The sequence below is a fragment of the Gopherus evgoodei genome, chromosome 7 (assembly GCF_007399415.2).
Source record: "Gopherus evgoodei ecotype Sinaloan lineage chromosome 7, rGopEvg1_v1.p, whole genome shotgun sequence".
NCBI classification, from domain to species: Eukaryota; Metazoa; Chordata; order Testudines; family Testudinidae; genus Gopherus; species Gopherus evgoodei.
Genome location: NC_044328.1, coordinates 108,741,969 through 108,762,684, shown reverse-complemented (window position 1 = coordinate 108,762,684; position 20,716 = coordinate 108,741,969). Strand labels below are relative to the sequence as shown.

Sequence of the window (20,716 nt, the reverse complement as noted above, 5' to 3'; positions counted from 1 at the left end):
ATCAGGCCATGTCTACATCTAAAATTTTGCAGCGCTGGTTGTTACAGCTGTATTAGTACAGCTGTATAGGGCCAGCGCTGCAGAGTGGCCACACTTTCAGCAACCAGCGCTGCAAGTGGTGTTAGATGTGGCCACACTGCAGCGCTGTTGGGCGGCTTCAAGGGGGGTTCCGGGACCGAGAGAGCAAACCGGGAAAGGAAACCAGCTTCGCCGCGGTTTGCTCTCTCGGTCCCGGAGCCAGCCAGCAAACCGCAGGGAAGGAGACCTGCTTGCTCGGGGTTCCGGGACCGAGAGAGCAAACCGGGAACGCCGCGGTTTGCTCTCTCGGTCCCGGAGCCAGCCAGCAAACCGCGGGGAAGGAGACCTGCTTGCTCGGGGTTCCGGGACCGAGAGAGCAAACCGGGAACGCCGCGGTTTGCTCTCTCGGTCCCGGAGCCAGCCAGCAAACCGCGGGGAAGGAGACCTGCTTGCTCGGGGTTCCGGGACCGAGAGAGCAAACCGGGAACGCCGCGGTTTGCTCTCTCGGTCCCGGAGCCAGCCAGCAAACCGCGGGGAAGGAGACCTGCTTGCTCGGGGTTCCGGGACCGAGAGAGCAAACCGGGAACGCCGCGGTTTGCTCTCTCGGTCCCGGAGCCAGCCAGCAAACCGCGGGGAAGGAGACCTGCTTGCTCGGGGTTCCGGGACCGAGAGAGCAAACCGGGAACGCCGCGGTTTGCTCTCTCGGTCCCGGAGCCAGCCAGCAAACCGCGGGGAAGGAGACCTGCTTGCTCGGGGTTCCGGGACCGAGAGAGCAAACCGGGAACGCCGCGGTTTGCTCTCTCGGTCCCGGAGCCAGCCAGCAAACCGCGGGGAAGGAGACCTGCTTGCTCGGGGTTCCGGGACCGAGAGAGCAAACCGGGAACGCCGCGGTTTGCTCTCTCGGTCCCGGAGCCAGCCAGCAAACCGCGGGGAAGGAGACCTGCTTGCTCGGGGTTCCGGGACCGAGAGAGCAAACCGGGAACGCCGCGGTTTGCTCTCTCGGTCCCGGAGCCAGCCAGCAAACCGCGGGGAAGGAGACCTGCTTGCTCGGGGCTCCGGGACCGAGAGAGCAAACCGCGGCGTTCCCGGTTTGCTCTCTCAGTCCCGGAACCCCGAGCAAGCAGGTCTCCTTCCCTGCGGTTTGCTGGCTGGCTCCGGGACCGAGAGAGCAAACCGGGAAAGGAAACCAGCTTGATTACCAGAGGCTTCCTCCTTCCACGGAGGTCCAGAAAAGCGCTGGTGAGTGTCTACATTGCATTACCAGCGCTGGATCACCAGCGCTGGATCCTCTACACCCGAGACAAAACGGGAGTACGGCCAGCGCTGCAAACAGGGAGTTGCAGCGCTGGTGATGCCCTGCAGATGTGGACACTCTCAAAGTTGCAGCGCTGTAACTCCCTCACCAGCGCTGCAACTTTCTGATGTAGACAAGCCCTCAGAGTGTCTGTGCTCATGCCAACACTTCTAGGAATAACAATGACTGGGGAGGAGATGGGGGTGGAGGGAAGTGTGACATAGCAACATAGCAGATTTGAGAGAGGATGAATTTCAAACATTTTCTCAAAGGCATCACAGCTCTAAGCTTCCCACGACAAACTCTAGATGTCTCCTCTTCAGAGAGTCTCTCTCGGGTTAGGAAATAATTCCCTCCTTCTTATAGAAGTAGAAACAACAGTCAGCGCTTACCTAGTACTCTCCATCCAAAGATCTCAAAGCATTTTATCATCTTCTATGACTTCATCCTCACCACCTCATTTAAGTGTACTTAAATCCATTTCACGGATGGGAAAGCAAGGCCTGGAGAGGGGAGTTGACTTGCTTAGAAGAGCCAGGCTTGACTGAAATTGCAGAATCTAAACACTCCTGAATCTGAATCCCAATTTTGCCAGAGTTCAGGATGCTCAGATTCATCCTGCTGGAAAGAGACAGGATTCACATGCAAACTCAGGACCAAATCCAGACCCTGGCTCAATCTCTGTTGCCCAGTTATACAGCAAGTCCAAGGCAGAACCAGGATTAGAGCCCAGGTCCTCTTAGACTCATAGACTTTAGGGTCAGAAGAGACCAATATGATCATCTAGTCTGACCTCCTGCACAAAGCAGGCCACAGAATCCTACCCATCCACTTCTATAACAAACCCCTAACCTATGTTTGAGTTACTGAAGTCTTCAAATTGTGGTTGACTCCCAGTGGTGTGTTTTAAAGGGACCTAGCCAACCCACTAACTAGATATTTTTCTAATCAATTAACACTTTTTTTAAATTAAAGTGCCCTTTAATCAGCATAGCTTGAAAATTATTTATTTGTACAAATATTGTAAGGGTTTTCTTGTTCTCCTGTCAATATTTGTAAAAGGTCTTTACAGCAAGGGAGAAACTAATTGATTATATAGAGGACAAGTAAAATGGACTATACACACAGTGCCAAGAAATGCATAAAATAAACACTTCTTTCTGTGACTGTCACCTCAGGTGTTACCTGTAACTACAGCAGGACTGGCGCTTGTCGGGTGGATTTTCAAATTGACAGTGTCTTTTTAACCATTAGGCAACTCTTCGCCTCATCCTATCAGAATGATCCATCAATGCCAGTGCCCTGCCTCTGACAATGGCCAAAACCCAAATGCTTCAGAGGTGGGCAGCAAAGAACCTTAAAGCACCCGATTAGATATACTATGGCAAATACCAAGTGCAGAAATTTCCTTCCTAACCAGAGTCAACCACTAGCATTTGTCAATGTGACGGTGGTTTCCGACTCATTGGGGACTCGATTCTGCAAGAAATTTGGGCCCAATCCAGCAAGGCACTTAAGCACATGCGTAACTGAAAACTTAAGCAGCCCCACTGTAGTCAATGGGACTACTTCAGTGTTTCAAGTTAAGCATGTGCTTAAGGGCTTTGCTGGATCAGGGCCAGAGCATTCAACACTTCATAGGACGGAGGCCAGGAATGAAGGGCCAAGTGCAGGAGGTCTGACAGATACAGAAATCAGCTCTGATTCTAAGTGTTTAGCTTACTTTCTGTAAAGGGTATGAAAACAAGCCTCTTTCCTAAACTCCTGCATTGTGGACGGCAGCTCTGCTTCAGTGAACTCTAAAGAAAACATGAATCACTCAATACTTATCAGTTCAAAACACTCGTGCAATTAACAAGATTTTTTTTCCTACAGCATAATTATATACATTTTAATGCAATTACCACCTCTGTATTTTGTACATTAAACAGTAGGCAACCAAAGGAAGAGAGATACTTTCTTTTTCTTGGCTGAGCGTTCCTGAAAATAATAGAATATTGCAAAACTGCCTTGCCTAGAGGGGTTTGTCTTCACAAGAAAAGAAGGGAGGAGAATAGAAAAGGAAGATGGGGGGGAAGAAACAAAAAGAAAAAAAATGCAAGTACAATATATGGTCTTCCTCTGCTGTTATACAATTTGTAAGGTGCCCTACACAGGCGGCTGGACCCTGGAAATCAACTCTCTCCCAGGCATCACATCCATCCCCAACAGCCAAAGAAAAGGAAAACCAAATAAATAAAACAAATGGCCATCAGTCAGTCCCCAAAGCTGGGGTCATTAGGCAGATTAAAGTTTCCAAGCTCTGGCCAGTGGCATGGTTAGCAAAGTGCAGTTAAAGTGCCCAAATTGGATTACTACTACTCTTCGGTCTGAGTGCCAAGTTGGCCAGCAGATTGAGGGATACATGAGATAGCAAGAGGGAAGGGAGGTGGAAAGCCCACAGGCTGCTCTGCAAGCTGTCCGCCATTGAGCAGCCTTAGCCAGACCACTGCAATACAGAGTCACACTACATGGGGGTGAGGCAAAGCTGATGGTGTTAGCTGCATTTGGGCAACTCTATTAGAGACACAAAGGGGGGATTGCAGAGGGGCTCCTAACACACACACTTGGGTAGCAAGACAATGCAGGAGCACTATCTACAGGGTCAGGAAAGGGCAGCCCAGTTGTTGCGAGCTGACTGTGTCACCTGGGCCATCACAGCCCCATCACTCTTTCCATTTACTCCATCTAGAGCTCTCAGACCACTTTCCACCAGTAAGGCAACATCATCATCCCTGGCTGCACAGATGGGGAAACTCAGACACACAGGGGCAAAGCGACTTGCCCAAGGCCACACTGCAGGTCAGAAGCAGAACTCAGATCTCCCATATCCCAGCGCCACACCCCAACTACTAGACCGCAGCTGCCCCAGGAGGACAGAGAAATTACAAAACTAATCTAGTATTTAATCAATAAAAAAATACTCTGTATTCAATTAAACCACCACCACAGTTCAGAAAAGATTCTGTCAATGCTGAAAACACCACATCAAGCACATGTGGAGCCTTGGACAAGGGTTAAACGTTACCCCCTTTGTTACAGTGTTCTGGTAACTGTAAAACCATCATCCGTCACAAGGCCAGGATTATATTCTATACTTTGCATTTAGATAGCATCTTACATCCAAGGATAAACAGGGAAAAAAGATAACTCAATTCAGTTTAAGTTTGACAGTCTAGATGCAGGGTTTGTATTTTAAGTTGATTTAAATTGGCTTAAGCATTTTGTCACGTAGGGAACAAGGAGATTTGGCAGGTGTTTTTCATGCTCGTCCTAAATAAAGAACATCAGTTTTTAACAGGGAGGCTTTGTTAGCCAGTGGGGCTACATTTAATCTCTCAGTCAGAGAGATTTGCCTGCAGTGGAAAGGGTTGGAAGCAGCGGTGGTGCAAAAGCAAAGAAGTTGGGCTAGATCATAACCGCAGCATCTAACAGTAAAGGCTGCTCCAACGGGAAATGCATGGACATGGCCGAGCTGCTAGTTTGAATGGTTTCACTTTAAAAAACAAAACAAGTGATTGCCACCTATGCTCCCCTCCAGAGCGAAACTAGCCCTGCTCCTGCTACCAGGTCAGAAGACTTCTTTGGCATGAAAGGCATTAGACACAGTGAAGCCACATTGTGTTTGCTAGGCAGCCCTGTATCCAGTCAATGCTGTTGGCGCTGCAGAAGGCCATCAGGATTTATTTCTTAGTTAGCACTTCACCACCACGGTGCACATGACATTTGCTCAGACAAGACTCCCAGACGTATCTGGATGAACAAGCTGTCTGTGTTTACACGTGCCGTACCCAGTGCATGCCGCGGTAACGGCACCAGAACGCAGGCTGTGTCTGTCAGAGACAGAGTCAAGACGTACCAGCATCCCCCCGTAGATCAGATCTATAAAGGGGAGTTGTTTAGAATGCAGCAGTCCCCAGAATGTGCCACATGCTGCACAGACACAGGGTACAATACATTAAAGTCCCTGCTTTCAATGCTGGGCACCAGTGCTCAGCTGGACACATATGGGGCCTGATTTTCAGAGAAGATGAGCACTCACAACTCTCATTGGCCTTAAGTGGAGCAGCAGGTGCTCAGCATCTCTGAGAAATCAGGCCCCAGGCGTCTCGGGTTGGGCATCCAACCAAAAATGCATGCATCCAAAATAATGTGTCCACTTTTGAACTAAACTCTCAATTTCTCAGCCTCACACACACGCCAACCCCAAACTTCAGTTCCACTGCCCTTCCTCCATTCCCATCACACAAATGAGCAGGTCACTCCCGGGAAATTAAGAGGATACACGCTCAGATGAATTCGTTGGCTAGACTCTTACAGACATTGCAAAAAAGTGGGTCTGCAGAAGGTGATGGGTTACCGTGAATACCAACCCAAGATCTCTGTACACTTCAAATATTTTATTCTTTATGGTTTTGGTCACACAGACCCTGATACAGTTCAACATCTGTGTTTGCAAGGACCCTGGTGCAAGGCCCCTGGGCAAAATCCCAGCAGGCGGAGGAGCGGTGGTGGCGCCAAACTGCCATAATCTGCACCTGCTGGGCTGCAGAGGTCCAGAAAAAACAGGGAAGTAGAGAGCCCTGAGTAGGTCAGGGGCATTTAAGGCCAGCTGGGGGATGAGCTGCCAGAGGAACCAAAACTATAAACTAAAGCTGTCCCCACATCCACTGAGATTCCCAGGGAGGGAGCAGCCACATTTCCCTTGGCTTGTCCCAGGTGCGGAGACTTCTAGTTTACACACACACGCCAGCATCCGTGGCTCTGGGCCTTGCAAAAGTAAGAAGTCAGTCAAACAGCAACGAAGACTGGAAGCCAGCCTGGGCCTACAGAGTAAACACAAACAAGAGTCCGTCATTAGCTTCGAACTGAAGGCCAGACAACCAGGTTCAAATGGAAAGTAATTCCACTGAAATACACAGGCTTGCACTAGATTTACACCCCACATGCCAGTGCACAGTCTGGACCAAAGGGTTTACTTCTGTTCTCTCTCTAGGTTTCAGAGAGGAATGGCTGGCGGGTTATGTCTTCTTGTATCCGAATGGGAGAGAGGATGAGCGGCACGCATCCACAGTGCACAGGCAAGGCATACGCTTTTACTGCCCCCTCAGATTTCAGCAGTGTAAGTCTCCCACTAAATAACAGCAGCCATAAACACTGATGCGTGTCCCTCAATTCCATCACAGCTTTAGTTAGGAGGGGCTCATCTATCTATTTCAGTGTTCTCTCGGCCTTTAACAGGAAAAGTGCTTCTAGATAGAAGCAAAACAATTTTCACATCCAGAACCACAATCCAAGTGTTTACGGAGGTTGATTCCCAGGCTCTACACCAAATTTTACATCTTAGGAAAGGGGGCTAAGTGGGTAAAACTTTGGGCTTTCTTCCATTCCCATCCCTCACCATGTCTGTTTAAGAAGAAGCTCTTTCAGGTTTTGATATATTACTGCACTAACAAAAATACAACAAAAAAATAATCTTTAGAATGTGATCCACAGAACAGAAAGCCCAGCGATCAAACGGTGAAAGACAAAACCATCCCTCTGGCTGCTGTTTCTTTACAAATCCATTAGAGAGGGACTACACATTATTCCTCTTCACTGGGATCTTAATCCAAGGAGACAGATCTGTTTAACTTTTCTGCATAACAGATGACACTGGGTGCATTCAAGTAACAGGTAGATCTGGAATGGGGTGCACTGGATTCCCAGCTCCTCATCCTAGTGGTGTATCTGTATGCTACATGATCATCTATTTTGGACCCAAACTTCCTTTCCACCCACGCAATCCTGATACTGTCTTGCTTCTCTTAACACTGTAATTTACTCATATCGGAAGAGCTGAACTATGCAAATACTCAGAGGCAAAACCTTCTCTCTTTGTAACCACTTAAGAAATTATCTCCACATCATCTAGGAAATTTCTACCCTGCAGATTTTCCTTGGCTTCCTTACTCGGCAAATTCGGTCACTGGTATCTTGAGATAGATACACCGAGTCACTCATTTTACCCACTGAGTATATACAAAAGACCTTGAGATTGTTCAGGAAGCAATTAGACGCTGTTCGGAGGAAAATGGTGTTTTCAAATGGATAACCTTTGATGTAGTCAACAGCCTTTTCTTGTCCCTTTTATCTGCCCCCTTGCAGAAGAGATGAATAATTTTCATTCCTGCAAAAGGCCAACGACACACTCTTATATGGAATACTCCCTGTAAACTGATTTTATCTTAAGCAAGACAAAAAGTGCCTCCTAAATGCAGCTCATCTTCACAACTTTTCTCCCCTCGGAGATCCTGACATAAGAGGATGATCATGAATTTTTATTAGTGTGTTTGCTCTTGTTTTTCTCTCCCTGAAGCATGAGGGACAAGGGAGTTAACAAGTAAGGCTAATGCCTGTCTTTTCCCTCCCAACCCATCTCATCTTTAACCAGTGACCTTCATGTCAATTTCTGCTTACATACTGGCTCTACTCACCCCATCTCCCTCAGCACAAACACTCATGCTTTGCTAGGGAGAGAAGGAAGAATCTGACTGCTGTGAGGAGCAAGGAAGGCAAAAAACACCTAGAAAAATAGGGATGTACGTATTCCACAGAGCATGCCACTGAATCTTTGCAGATCCCTCCCCACAAGCACACTGGAGCTGTGTATGTATGTCCAGTCCTCAGCACAGTGCTATATGTAAGCGGTCAAGAAAAATAAACGGAGAGGCAGATAGCTCTTTTCACCACCTTCCACGTTATTAGAGGGCTTCACACACACAGTGGTACATGTATAGATATATATAAATCCACCCTGTGCCACTAGATATGGCTATAATTAGAGATACACATTGTGTGGAAAAGCACAGCGGCCTTTCACAAACTACAGTATAATAAATGCTTCACCCATATATGTAGTGCTTTACCTTTTTCAATACACTGCAAACCTGAATTAATCCTCACAACACTCCTGTGTGATCTGGTCATCCTCCTTATTTTAAAGATGGGGAAACTGAGGCGCAGGGAGGTGAGGTGGCTATAATGCTCTGCACATTTCTCTGCATATAGACTCACCCCTACTGCCCATTCCAATGGATGCAAGGAATAAGCTAAGGAGAGGTCTCTAGCCTGAGCTGTTTGGTCAGTTTCACTAGCGCAGCTGGGTTAATGCAGGCAGTGGAGGAAATTTACAAGCACAAAAAATAGCTGCTTCATCTTGGAAAGAAGAAATCCAGCATGGGAATGAAAATCCTCTCCGTAGGGCAATAGCAGCTGAGACCCATGCACCCAGGGAGCCTTGTGTACCACCACAGCCCACACAATCCCCTGTCTGGCTATACCCACTATTGCCTGGGAAGATCTGGCGAGTCACCCAAGCAGGGAAGGATGCCTCTCTATTCTCACTCTGACCAGCTAAGGCCAGAAAGGCATCTCCTCCAGGAGTCCAAAGCAGGAGCAACACCAGCCCCCATGCATGCTGGGCTTCCCCTAATAAAAGATGAACCGTACACTCCAGGCAAAGTTCTTCAACCCCAGACACTCAGAGAAAGAAGAGCCCCAGGGGCTCAGATGAGCAATCAGGCAGGGCTTGGGGACCTCAGCTCTTCCACCTCTCCCTCAGACACCCACAATTGGACAAGCACAACACTAGCAAGAGTCAGACCTTATACATCCCGTAATAAATTATGCACTGGAAAAAAGAAAGACCCCCATCCCCCACCTGCCACCACCCACCAAAAATATCCGTGGTGAACAATCGGAGTAAACTTTTCCCTTTAAGCTCAGGCTCGAGGGAGGGGAGATGCTGATGGAAATAAATACAATCTAAAGCGCTATCTTCACCGCCGGATCCATTCCAAGGATGACTCGGAGTTAGTCACTACTGCAATGCAAAGCTATTTCCCAGCTTTGCAGCCTCCAAATCGGGGCAGGATTGCTTTCCACCTCAAGCCCAGATCCAGCTCTTCTCTAGAACAAGTCCCCAGAAAGCAGGGGCTGGGGAGGAGAAGATGCAGTGCAGCTTTCACAGCCTTCACTGAACGCCCCATCTCCCCACAACAGACAGATCGCTTCCCTCCGTAGGACTTACACAGGGAGGAGATTTATTTTACAAATAAAATACAATACCAGGCAAATGTAAATGCAGAGAGATCCGGCATGGCTTTCCCTCCTGGCTCACTCCCTGCCATGCACACATACAATCCATCCTGCCTGCTCCAGGATCTCCCTTCTTCCACAGCCCTGCTGCATTCCCCCTTGTGCTAGCTCTTCGGTACCTTCCACATTGCCGCTGCATGTTGTGACGGGCGGGGAGGTGGGGGTGTCTCTCCCCATGCAGGGAACCAGCAGTAGCACGTTTGACCCAGAGAGAGCATTTTAAGCGTTAAGATATTTCTTCTCCCCCATCTATTCTAAATTAAGCGGTTACAACCACATGCTGATCAATTTCAGTCCTTTCCATTTCATCCCCCAACTACACACACCCTTTAGTCAATTTCAAAGGCAGCAGATTTCCTTGCCCTCCACACTTTTAATAGCAAACCCCCTTCACGTTCATTTTAAACTCTTTCCGCTCCAACCCTGCCACATTTCAGGGGAAGCAATTCAGACTCATTTTGAAGCAGATTTCCCCTGTGCAATCCACCCACCCCCTCTGATCCTATTCGGCTAGGCGATTACCCTCTTCTCCCCACTCCCCCAAACGTTTTCTGGTCTCTCTAGTTTACATTCTTCCAGCACCGGCAGAACACAACGCGCGCGCACACACATAGAATCACAGCAGCGATCCCACCCAGCAAAAGAATCCAGCAAACTCCTCTTCCCCTGTGCACGCGAAAAGAAAGAAGGATCTCCCCGTAGGGGGAGGGAAAACTGCAAATCCTACCCCAGCACAGTACAGTCTTCCCGAGAGCTGAGAAACGCAGAACATTTCCCTGTCTGTGTGTGTCTCTCTCTCAGATGGGGCACAACTGTTCCAGAGACAGGCGAGGAAACAAGGAGAAAGGCATTTTGCAATCCCCTCATCCTCCTGTACAACCGCCTTTCCCGTCCCTCTCGCTGCACAATCACCGCCTCTTTTTTTTAGAAGGGGGAGAGAAAAAAAAACATGCATCCGATTCCTGGGAACTGAAGGAGTAAAGTTGGATTCTGGTTACTTACAGCCTGAACCGGAGCTTGCTTCAGACGTGCCAGCCATAATTACATTCCACACCAACCAACTAGCCTTCCCCGCTCCCTGCAAATCGGGGCTCCGGCCCTCGCTCGCTTCTCCGCTGCCGCCGCCGCTGCCTCTGACCAGCATGAATGGAATTGGAATGGAATGCAGCGCAGGGTTCCAATGGAACTCCAGCCTCGATCTGACTTCCCAGGGAGAGCGACTGAGGCACACGTTCAAAGGGGCAGCTGCCGGCTGCTCCCCCAGCGAACCCCTCTAGAGGGCGCCCTGGCCTGCGCAAACCTGCGCACCGAGAGAGGAGGAGCAGCAGCAGAGGAGCCGAAAGGGGCGGGCACCCCGTTAAAAGGGCACTGGCCGAGGGGTGCCGTAAAAGCGGCAATGCTTTTGTAAGTGCCAGGAGGCTCCACAAGGGCTGGAGGAACCTGCAGGTCCCTTGTTCTCAGCTCCCCAGCAGGGCAGGAGGGCGGTTGCGGGGGGGAAACAAACTAGCAGTGTGCTGGCAGCCAACCCAGTACTGCTGTGCAAGTTTACAACACCCTCCAGCCAGGGATGGGAACCACTCTCTAATGACCGAATTCTGCTGCCCATTGTAGCATCATCATGGTTTTAAAAGCATGGATATTGAGGCACACACCAAGAGGCCAAGGTCACAGGGTGATTAAGGGCAGAGCTGAAAATAGAACCCAGGAGTCCTTTTTCCTAGAGCCCTGCTGAAGCTACTGGATCACATACCCTCCCCAGATCCAGAAACAGAATCCAGGAAACTTGACCTTGTGTCCCCCGCTAGACGGCACTTCCTCTCAGAGCTAGGAACAAGGCTCAAGAGACAACTCTCCGTTCTTTGGTCCAGTCACTAGACTACACCACCTCCTTAAGCTGTGAACATAGATAAACATAGAATGCCTGAGTTTCACTGCTATGGATACCAATCACTTTAGTTAGCAAGTAATGACCCAGCAACAACTGTCTGGTTGTTTAATTTGGGTTTCCCAGGCCTAGGTAAAGGAAAATAAACAACTGCATCACAATAATAATATTTTGCATTATGATACTACTTTTCAAAGGAAGGGCTCAAAGCACCTTACAAGTTATTAACCACCTCTGGGAGTCCAGAGCATCATCTCTACTTTACAGTTAGGGTAACGGCCAGCACCAAGACATTAAGTGGCTTGCCCAAGGTCATGTTAATTTTGCCAAGGTCGTTCTGACTTGCCATGCATTAGTGCCAAGTAAATAGCAAAGCCAGGACTAGAACCCCAAGAATCCTGACTCTGTGCCCCATGTTCTAATCATTTAATGTGCTCTTCTTTTATTGTTTTTCATCCTGAAGGATCCCCATATGTTGCATAACCCACATACATACAGTGTAGCAGCTGAGCAGCACCGCAGCAGAAGGCAGGCAAAATGTTGACCAAGGAACCCAAGACAAACCCCAGTATGCACAGCAGAGAGGCTCTGGATTTTAAAGGCCTCATCTGAAGGATCACACTTCAGCATTCTCCCCAGTACCATGGCAAGAGCACTGATGCCCAGGTTGCACAAGGCTGCATTGGCACGGGGGCACTGTCTAGATACTGACATGGTTGTTAAAGAAAAACAGCCACTCAAAATGCAGGTAGAAAACAAGGGAATATTTTCCAAATTAAAGAGACCAAAAATTGTTAGGGGAAAAACAATATCCCCGGCCTCCTAGGAAAGCACTGCAAACTCTAGACAAAGGGTGAGGGAGGGCTGGAGGGGGGGCCATTCAGAGCCAGTCCATGCTTGTGGTATCCCAGAACCAGATCAACCTTCCCAGGCACAGATCAGGCTATTAACAGACAGCGCTTTGGGGCTAGAAAATTCTGCAAGGATCTCCCCCTGCACTTCCCCTAGGATCATGTTATCAGAGAGTGGGACAATGGTAGGAGTGAGGAACAATGTGCCTCCAGCCCTCTCCTTCCGGGCTCCATCCTCACTCCACAGAGGGGGCACCATGGGGACAACACCTCAGAGGGTATGACTCCACCGTCACCCTGTACATACTATGTGCAGACACGGTGGCCCGTCTGACGGTGGCTCAGCGGCGTACAATATGAAATGAGTTTGGGGTCCTAGAACCTATTCTGGCCCCTTTCACGGGTGCAGAGGTCCCTGACCCAGTGGACCTGGCACATGTCCAGCCTGCCAAAAAGCACACAGAAGATCCTGGGGAGACCACAGCTGCAGTGTCTTTGCCATGCTCCCCAGGAGAGGGCACAGGAGCTAAGGATACAATAGGAGTTGTGGAGCAGCTGCCACTTTGTGGCCTGTGAATTCCTTCCCCGGGCCCAGTGGGGGGGCCTGCAATGCATAGCATAGCCACATGGACTGAGTGCTAGTTCCAAAAGCTAGCCCTTAGTACAGTTCCCAGGGGACAGATGGCCACACATCCCAACTGACAGTAGTGGGCAATGTCTGCCAAGAGACCCATGCAGACTGGATTCCTGGCCTGGGGTGAGTGACATCGGCAGGGAGCCACGCAGGAAACTGGCCCCTCCTCTGCTCATGCTGTGTCCATTCTGCAGCTAGCCGAAGGACTTTGTGCTCCAGAACTGTCAGTTCAGTAACTTTCACTGGCACTAAATTCACTTCACTTAAAAACAAAATTATAAAGAGGAGAAATAATGAAAGCCATAAACAAGACTAAATGACGGTTTGAGTTGATTATTTGTCTTTTAATGCACTCCGTGCCAGCCACTTTTATCACTTCCATTTTTTCCCTTTACTCTCTGCTCCTTGTGACACTCTCTTATCATCCAAGAAAGCAACATTGTTTCCACACTGAGCTGTGTCCTCCCGTGGCAAAGGGGCCGCTGTTCTTTCCAAACACCTCTCACCTCAAAAACAACAACTGTCTTGCAGGACATTTATCCCCAAAGAGTAAAATGTAAGGAATCTGCAGGAAGCTCATAACTGCTCAAGACTCATAGTCATTTTGAGCTGTATATATGGGTTATATTTATGGAATAATATATTGATACTGAAAGTATGCTTCATGGATTTGGAGTAGAAATTAGTCATCAGAGGTCCTGTATCTCAGGGATTACCCATTCAAGCAAAGAGGGAGTTGTCACCCCTCTACTGGGCTGGGGACATAAGGCAAGGTTCTATTATCTACCTTTGCCACATCCCACTGAATGGAAAATCATCAGAGATAATGACAAATAACTGAAACACTTGGTGGTGAAAAGGAACATTATAGCAGGCAGGAGATGGCCCTGGCTATGAATCAGGGTGTAGGAGAAGGCGCTCTGTATCCATTCACTGAGGAAACCCCTTAGGGAGCAAGGAACTTTCATGAACATGTGGATCCTGATTCTTGTGCAATCAGTCAGCTCTGCAACAGACTGAACTTGGTGGAGATCCTACCTTAGTATATAGGAAAACTAACTGTTGGGGCTTGTCTACATCACACAGCTTTTAGCAACAAGGCTGTGTCGACACAGCCTTGTCACTAAAAGTCGGCATGTATAAACGCCCTTTGCTGGGACTTTGTCAGCACTTTTGCTGACAAAATACTTCCAGACCTGTCGTCAAAGCTGCATTCACAATGCCACTTGCATCAGCAAAACTTTTGTCTTTCGGGGGCGGGGGGGTGGGTGGGGGCTTTTTAAAGCACCCATGAAAGACAAAAGTTTTGTTGACAACTTCGCAGTGTAGACAAGCGGTAAGTGTGAACCCAGGTTGATGTTTAATAATTCTGTTTTGAGTTGTAACCAGCTGTTTTCACCACTTCCTCTCTTATCTAGTTAAATCTTTAGTTTCTCTTAAATAAGCCTACTTCTGTTTTATTATACGTGTTCGTGAGTGCTGTGTGGTTTATGGTAAAATGGTAAACGGAGCTACACTGCACTGTTGGGTGCAGAGGATCTGGAATTTCTGTGAGTAGCCAGTGTCAAGGGCTGGATATCACAGGGGAACGATTCAAAGGAGACTTGGGGACAGGGGTGTACCTACTGTTAACCTACAGGGTGAAATCAGGGTAGGTTTTTTGCTGCCCCAAGCAAAAAAAAATTTGGTTGCCCCCCACCCCAGCCCTGGGCTCTTACCCCCCACAACCCTCTGCCGACCCAGACCCAGGCTCTCTCTTACCCCCCCATATCTGCAACCCCTGCTGCCCCAGCCCTGGGCTTTCTCTTCCCCCCCCCGCACCCCTCCCCACTACCACCCCAGCTCTGGGCTCTCTCTTCCCCACCCACACCCACCCCCTGCCGCCCCAACCCTGGGCTCTCTCTTCCCCACCAACACCCACACCCCCTGCCGCCCCAGCCCTGGGCTCTCACTTCCCCCCACCCACCCACACCCCCTGCCGCCCCAGTCCTGGGCTCCCCCCTACCAGTGCTGACTCCGCCTGCTCCTCCCATGCCTCCAGCCAGCGCTGGCAGGGTCAGGGTAAGCAGCGGGGCTTCCAGGCCGCACCTCAGCCCAGGGTCCCTCCAGCCAGGGCTCTCGCCTCCAGGACCAACCAGGACCCAGGAGGGCAGAGTCAGGGGACCGCCCCGGCAGGGGGGCTGAGGAGTCGGGGCAGGGTAGCCCCAGAGGGAGTGGAGCCCCAGAGAGCAGAACATGGGCCCTGCATGGCAGCGCCCCGCCCTCCATGGCCTCGCTGTTGCTTCTTCTGGCCACCCTGCCGCAGTCCCTGGGCAGCTTGGGCTGCTTCACCCAGCCCCGGCTGCGGCATTGAAGAGCGGCTGCCCTGCGGCACCTGCAGGCAGCTTCATCTGCCCCGTGGGGTGGTCCCCAGCCTGAGTGTCCCCCGCTCGGAGCCTGCCCGGCCCAGCCATAAGGTCTGGCACTGATCCCCCATGGCGCAAACTGCAGCAGCCCCAGGGCACCCCCGGTGCATGTCGTGCTGCTGCTGCCAGGGCCAGCTCTAGGCTTTTGCCACCGGAAGCAAAAAAATAATAATAATAAAGGATGTCCAAAATGCCACCCTTGAAAATGTGCCGCCCCAAGCACGTGCTTGGTTTGCTGGTGCCTAGAGCCAGCCCTGAGTCACGGCCAGAGGAGCCCAGAGGAGAGTGCCTGAGTGGCTGAAAGGCTGGTGGTGCTACCCAGCTACCACAGGAAAGAATCCCTGTCCCTGGAGGTAGGGGAGAACAAGATGACTCACAGTCTTAGGTACCCTGAGAATCATCACCCCTCCCATCTGCCAACTCCTGATTCCTCCCTCTCCCTGTACTTCCCTCCACCCCCAGTGAAATCACTGCACCTGTTTGTTCCTTTCTTTCTCTGCACACCAGGATTGCCTGGGCCATCAGCGCCCGTGCACCACTCAACCAGCAGAGGGCCTCCTGCACACTTTTGTAAGTCCCACAAAAATGGCGACTGTGTTCTTTTTCCTATGACATTTCTCAATTGGACTGTGATCCTTTTTAACAATGAGATATTTCAAGTGAGAAGTGCACTTCAAAAGACAGTGCAAGGATTCTGTGATCAGAAATGTTTGAGACATAAACCTGAGGATGTCTCTTTAACTGGGTTGGGCTGGAGCCTCAGGCAAGTTTGCCTTAACATAACCTAAGTTTGGTGATGCACAGGCTGTAATGTGCTAGGGGAAAGGTGCAAATGACTACACCACAGGCAAGGTCATGGAGAACCAGGCCCAGGGAATGGAGAAGGGAGGCAGTCTATTCTCCCTGCTCCTGGAGCAGCTTGGGACCAGTTCAGGGGGGCACCATCCACACAGGTCCAATAGTAGGATTGGGCCTTCATCTATCCACAGGTCAGCACTAGCAATGCATAGTTCTATTCCAAATGACACTTCTGCCATTGCTTAGCCCACTGGGCTCTTGAATGATTCTACTTTGCAAGAGCCAGGACCAAAAAGGGGTGAAGGAAATTCCTGACCTGCATGAGTCACAGCTCCCTAAGGGACACCTCTCTGCCTCGTAAGATTAGCTGGCTGTTCACTGTCCCTGCATCTGAGCATCTGCATGGCTGAGTAGGGTTACCACCTTTGAAATGCAAAAAAAACCAGCCCCAAATCCCTGCCACAAAGCAAGCCCACCACAACCACAACCCCCAGCCATAAGGTACCTCTGCAACCTCTCCCCGCCCTCAACAGCCACTTCCAGTATCTAGAGAGATAACACATATGGATAAGATTGGTAAGATTGGTCACCTCACTCTTGGGTGACTCACTCCCTCTCTCACACACATGCATGGTGCGCTTGCGTGTTGGTGGGCAGATAGCTGCTGTATTTTCAACCGTTTTGAGCTATCACATAAACTGCAGAAGTGGGAACACTGCAGCATCTTCAGCTGGACACAGAAACTTTTAACATTAGATATCCCAGTGTATTGTGATAATAATGCAAATCTTTAGACCCATGTAAAAAAAAAATAGCAGATTAAATTATTTTTCTAGAAACTGGCAAATCCATAAAAAAACCTGGGCAGGCTGGTCAGATATCAGCCAGTTGATAACCCTATGGCTGAGGCAATTTGTTTTTGAAAGGGAGAACCTGCTCTGGAATTTGTTTCCCTTGCTGCTCTTACAGATGCTGGGGCTTGGTGCAAAGGCCAACTCTTTCCTACAGCTCTAGCATCAGGGGGCGAGGGTAAGTGTATTTCTGTCTACAGCTGAACATGTCAAGGTGCCTGCACCAAGAGATAATCCGACATGTACCAATGAATACAAATTCTTCGTAATGAGGCTTTGCACCCACAGCGTGTTTTCACTTGAGGATTTCAAAGTGCTTTACCAGGGGATCAGGGGAGTAAAGTATGGATACTCCATTTTACAGCTGGGGAATCTGAGGCACAGAATGGGCAAGCATCACGCCATCTAGGAAATCGGGAATGTGACTCCCAGACCAGCGTTCAGATCACTGGACCACAGAGGGCCCCTGCTTCATGCCTCTTGGGATGTGGATTGTAGGGATCTCCCCAAACTACAGGCCTTTATATTAACAATACGACTGAAACAGGAATAAATTCCCACTCCCGATCTTTAGCTATCCTAGAATTACCAATTTAACAACTGCTACTGATGGGTCCAGCTAACCTATCTGAAGGCCTCCTAGGAGAGCACCCCATGCTGTTCTGGAATCATGCTCCCTCTGGCTGAGTTAGGAGTGATTTGATGGGATCAGGAAGGAGTTACATGCAGGAAAAGCAGGTTGGCCTCACGCAGGGGGAATAAGAGAGGAAAATGTGGGGTCCTGGAAGCCAGGGATGAACTTACAACTGGTAGGGCCTTAAGTAGCCAGAATGGAGAGGAAAACAGGGTCTTGAACTGCTTTCCGTTCCGGCAGGTCAGGATCTAGCAGAAAGTAGATCATTGAATCAACTGTGCAGGTCCCCAGGGGTCCCTTACAGTGCCAAAGGCTGGTCCTGCTCAAAAGCTACCCAACAGCAACACAGAATTGCCAGCAACTCCACTTGGCATGTCCATTCCAATCTAAACAGGGTTGGTTGCGTTTTCAATCCTATCAGCCCGAAAAGACAGAATACCTCATCTGCCCTATTGTGGCAGCTTTGCAGAGCCTTGATTGGATGCATTCCCTTTCAAGTGCCGGTTTCTCCTCCTGTATTTGTCACATTCCTCCTGTATTTGTCACATTCCTTATTTGTGTATAGAGCACCGTGCGGAGGCTTAAAAGCTTTTGAGACAGAGAGGAAAAGAATGAACAAACTAGCTCTGACTAAAGCAAAGTGATTGGAGTTTGGGTTCCTCTCCCTTAGATTGAAATGAACAGCTTTCCTTTTCTTTTTCTTTCTTTCTTTCTTCTTTTTTTTTCCCCCAGAGGCTAAATTTAGTGAATTATTTTCACAATAAAATCTTGTCAGATATTCACATCCAAAGAGGCTGCTGCTTTCCGTTGTCGAGGGAGTTACTGAGGGTATGGCTACACTTGAAAATTCAAAGCGCTGAGTCTGAGTGTGGTCGGAGCGCCAGTGCTGGGAGAGAGCTCTCCCAGCGCTGCACGTAAACCACATCCTCTACGGGTGTAGCTTGCAGCGCTGGGAGCCGCGCTCCCAGCACTGCGGCACTGATTACACTGAGGCTTTACAGTGCTGTATCTTGCAGCGCTCAGGGGGGTGTTTTTTCACACCCCTGAGCACGAAAGTTGCAGCGCTGTAAAGTGCCAGTGTAGCCAAGGCCTGAGACAGCAAAACCTCTTAACCATGTGAGGAAGAAAATATTCAAGATATCTCCCACCACCCCTTTAAGAACCTTCTCTCTCTCTGACTTCATCTCCGAATCCTTACAGAAGCACATTGGCCTCCTCTTCTCTGGCTACTTCCTTGTCCTGCAGGCACAAGGTAATGGGTGGAATTATCTCTAGCTCTGGTAGGTGCTTCATGCACTAGTCAGGATCACGTGGTCCTTGGGCCATACTCCCATGGACATCAGTAACGATGCCACATGTGTAAGGACTGCAGGATCAGGGCCGTTATCCACTGGTCTAATGGTTCATGAGGAGGAGGTTGAGGTGACTGATGTCCAAAGTTCTGCTCAAACTAAGGGGATCTGGATTGTCATAAAGGGGATGAGAGAAATTAAGGTCAGTGGCTGAGCTGGGAAAAGAACCCAGGAGTCCTGTCTCCCAGTCTCATACTCCAGCCACTAGGAAACATATCAGCAGAATTCTATGGGGCGGATATAGACACTGAAGAATAAAACAAGTACCGTGAATGTCCAGGCCGCAGAGCAGGAAGTGGGCAGTCTGGGAGCAGGCAGGAGAATTCTGATGAGTTTGGGTTGGAGCAGAAACAATCTTTCACTCAGAGTCCCCTCAACCACAACCGCAGCACAACGACTAGGGTGACCAGACAGTAAGTGTGAAAAATCAGGACAGGGAGTGATGGGTAATAGGAGCCTATATAAGAAAAAGACCTCAAAACTGGGACTGTCCTTATAAAATCGGGACATCTGGTCACCCTAATGAGGACAGCAGGAGCCATTGCGGCTGTTGTGACATGCATACAGCACAACATGAAGGGTGCAGCTTCTCTAAATGCAGATCCAGCAGCCATGCCCACACAGTTGTCCCATGTCCCAAAGCAGAAAGAGCTCGCAGCTCTGTGCGGCAGGAGATCCAAGCTTTTGCACAGATCCCCACTTCCATGCATACCCTCCCTGCACAGTGGGATCCAATGGTATTCAGCAGCCCTCAGTTAGGCCAGAACACTTGGCCCAGTTGGTGTCTAGCCTGCCCATCTCTTTTGTCACTGATCTAGGATCTTAGGCTGTTCTTTCATTCTATTTTATTTTATATTTGCAATGCTTTCCCATTCACCTTAATTAAGACACCTAAGATCCATACTATCAGTCATGCTCCAGTCTCCCACCTGCCCCAGGGCAACTGGCATGAAAGGAACATTGAAGGTACTTGACATTACAGAGCTCTTGTTGGCTCTGGAGGGAAGATTGGAAGTAGATGGCTCAGCTTTCAGATGGACCAAAAAACACAGAGGTTAGGGGCTTCCTCTCTCTCGTTCTCATTATGCTGAGAATGAGTAGCCGATGCCTGCATGACTCACTGAAAACTTGGACCCAAATTCCATTTAAAGGCATCTGTTTTCAGTATTTCTGGTCCATCTTCCTCTATTAGATAGATGAATCAGAGATCATTGTTCCTTAAGGTGACTTGCAAATATTTTGTTAAAAAGAAACTAGCCAGGAGGATTGGCTGGCTCAGAGGAGTGTCTTGGCTGAAGGAGGCATTCCCTTTCAGCTCATTGGTTTGAATCCAACCCAGGCTAAGAATGAGTGGCAAAAAATGATTATCTAAACTATGGCTCTTTGGTATGAAAAGGGTTTGGTGGCCTCAGGTCAGGTCTAGTGGCCACACACCATATCCTAAAACCAACAGACACTCTTTCTATATGAGTATAGCAGAAGAGTAGCCTAAACAGCCCTGGAGTTTGGGGTACATCCCGATCCAAATGCTGCAGCTTAGTTCCAGCTGATGTAGAGCCCATATGCCCTTTTCTGCCATCCTCAGCTGGGCAAGAGGCAGCAGGAGCAGATGAATCCCTTTGAAACACCAACCCTGCCATTTCCCCCACCTCGCGCTGATGTCTTTGCTAATAAGGAGCCAGGGAATGGAAGCACAAAGCAGACAAGCCGGGCAAGTGGAATGGTGCCCAAACAGAGGGTTTGTCAAAGATTTCCAGTCGGCATCAGTGACTCTTTAAGCTTCTTGACAGTCGGGATAACAAAATATGTCTGTAGA

At 49.3% G+C, this 20,716-nt stretch overlaps 1 protein-coding gene across 4 annotated transcripts in view; it reads right to left on the bottom strand.

Annotated features, from left to right (window-relative positions):
• Positions 1 to 20,716, bottom strand: part of PLXNA1 (plexin A1) — a 401,191-nt gene that overhangs the window by 266,325 nt on the left and 114,150 nt on the right. For 2 of the 4 annotated variants that reach the window (XM_030568425.1, XM_030568430.1), the window contains exon 1: positions 10,493 to 10,738. The exons of 1 other annotated variant lie outside the window; for it this stretch is intronic. The gene's annotated coding sequence lies outside the window, so the exon portion shown is untranslated. Of the gene's footprint in view, positions 1 to 9,460; positions 9,539 to 10,492; positions 10,739 to 20,716 lie in introns of those variants that run through there. One more of the 4 variants, XM_030568427.1, reaches the window with a different exon arrangement.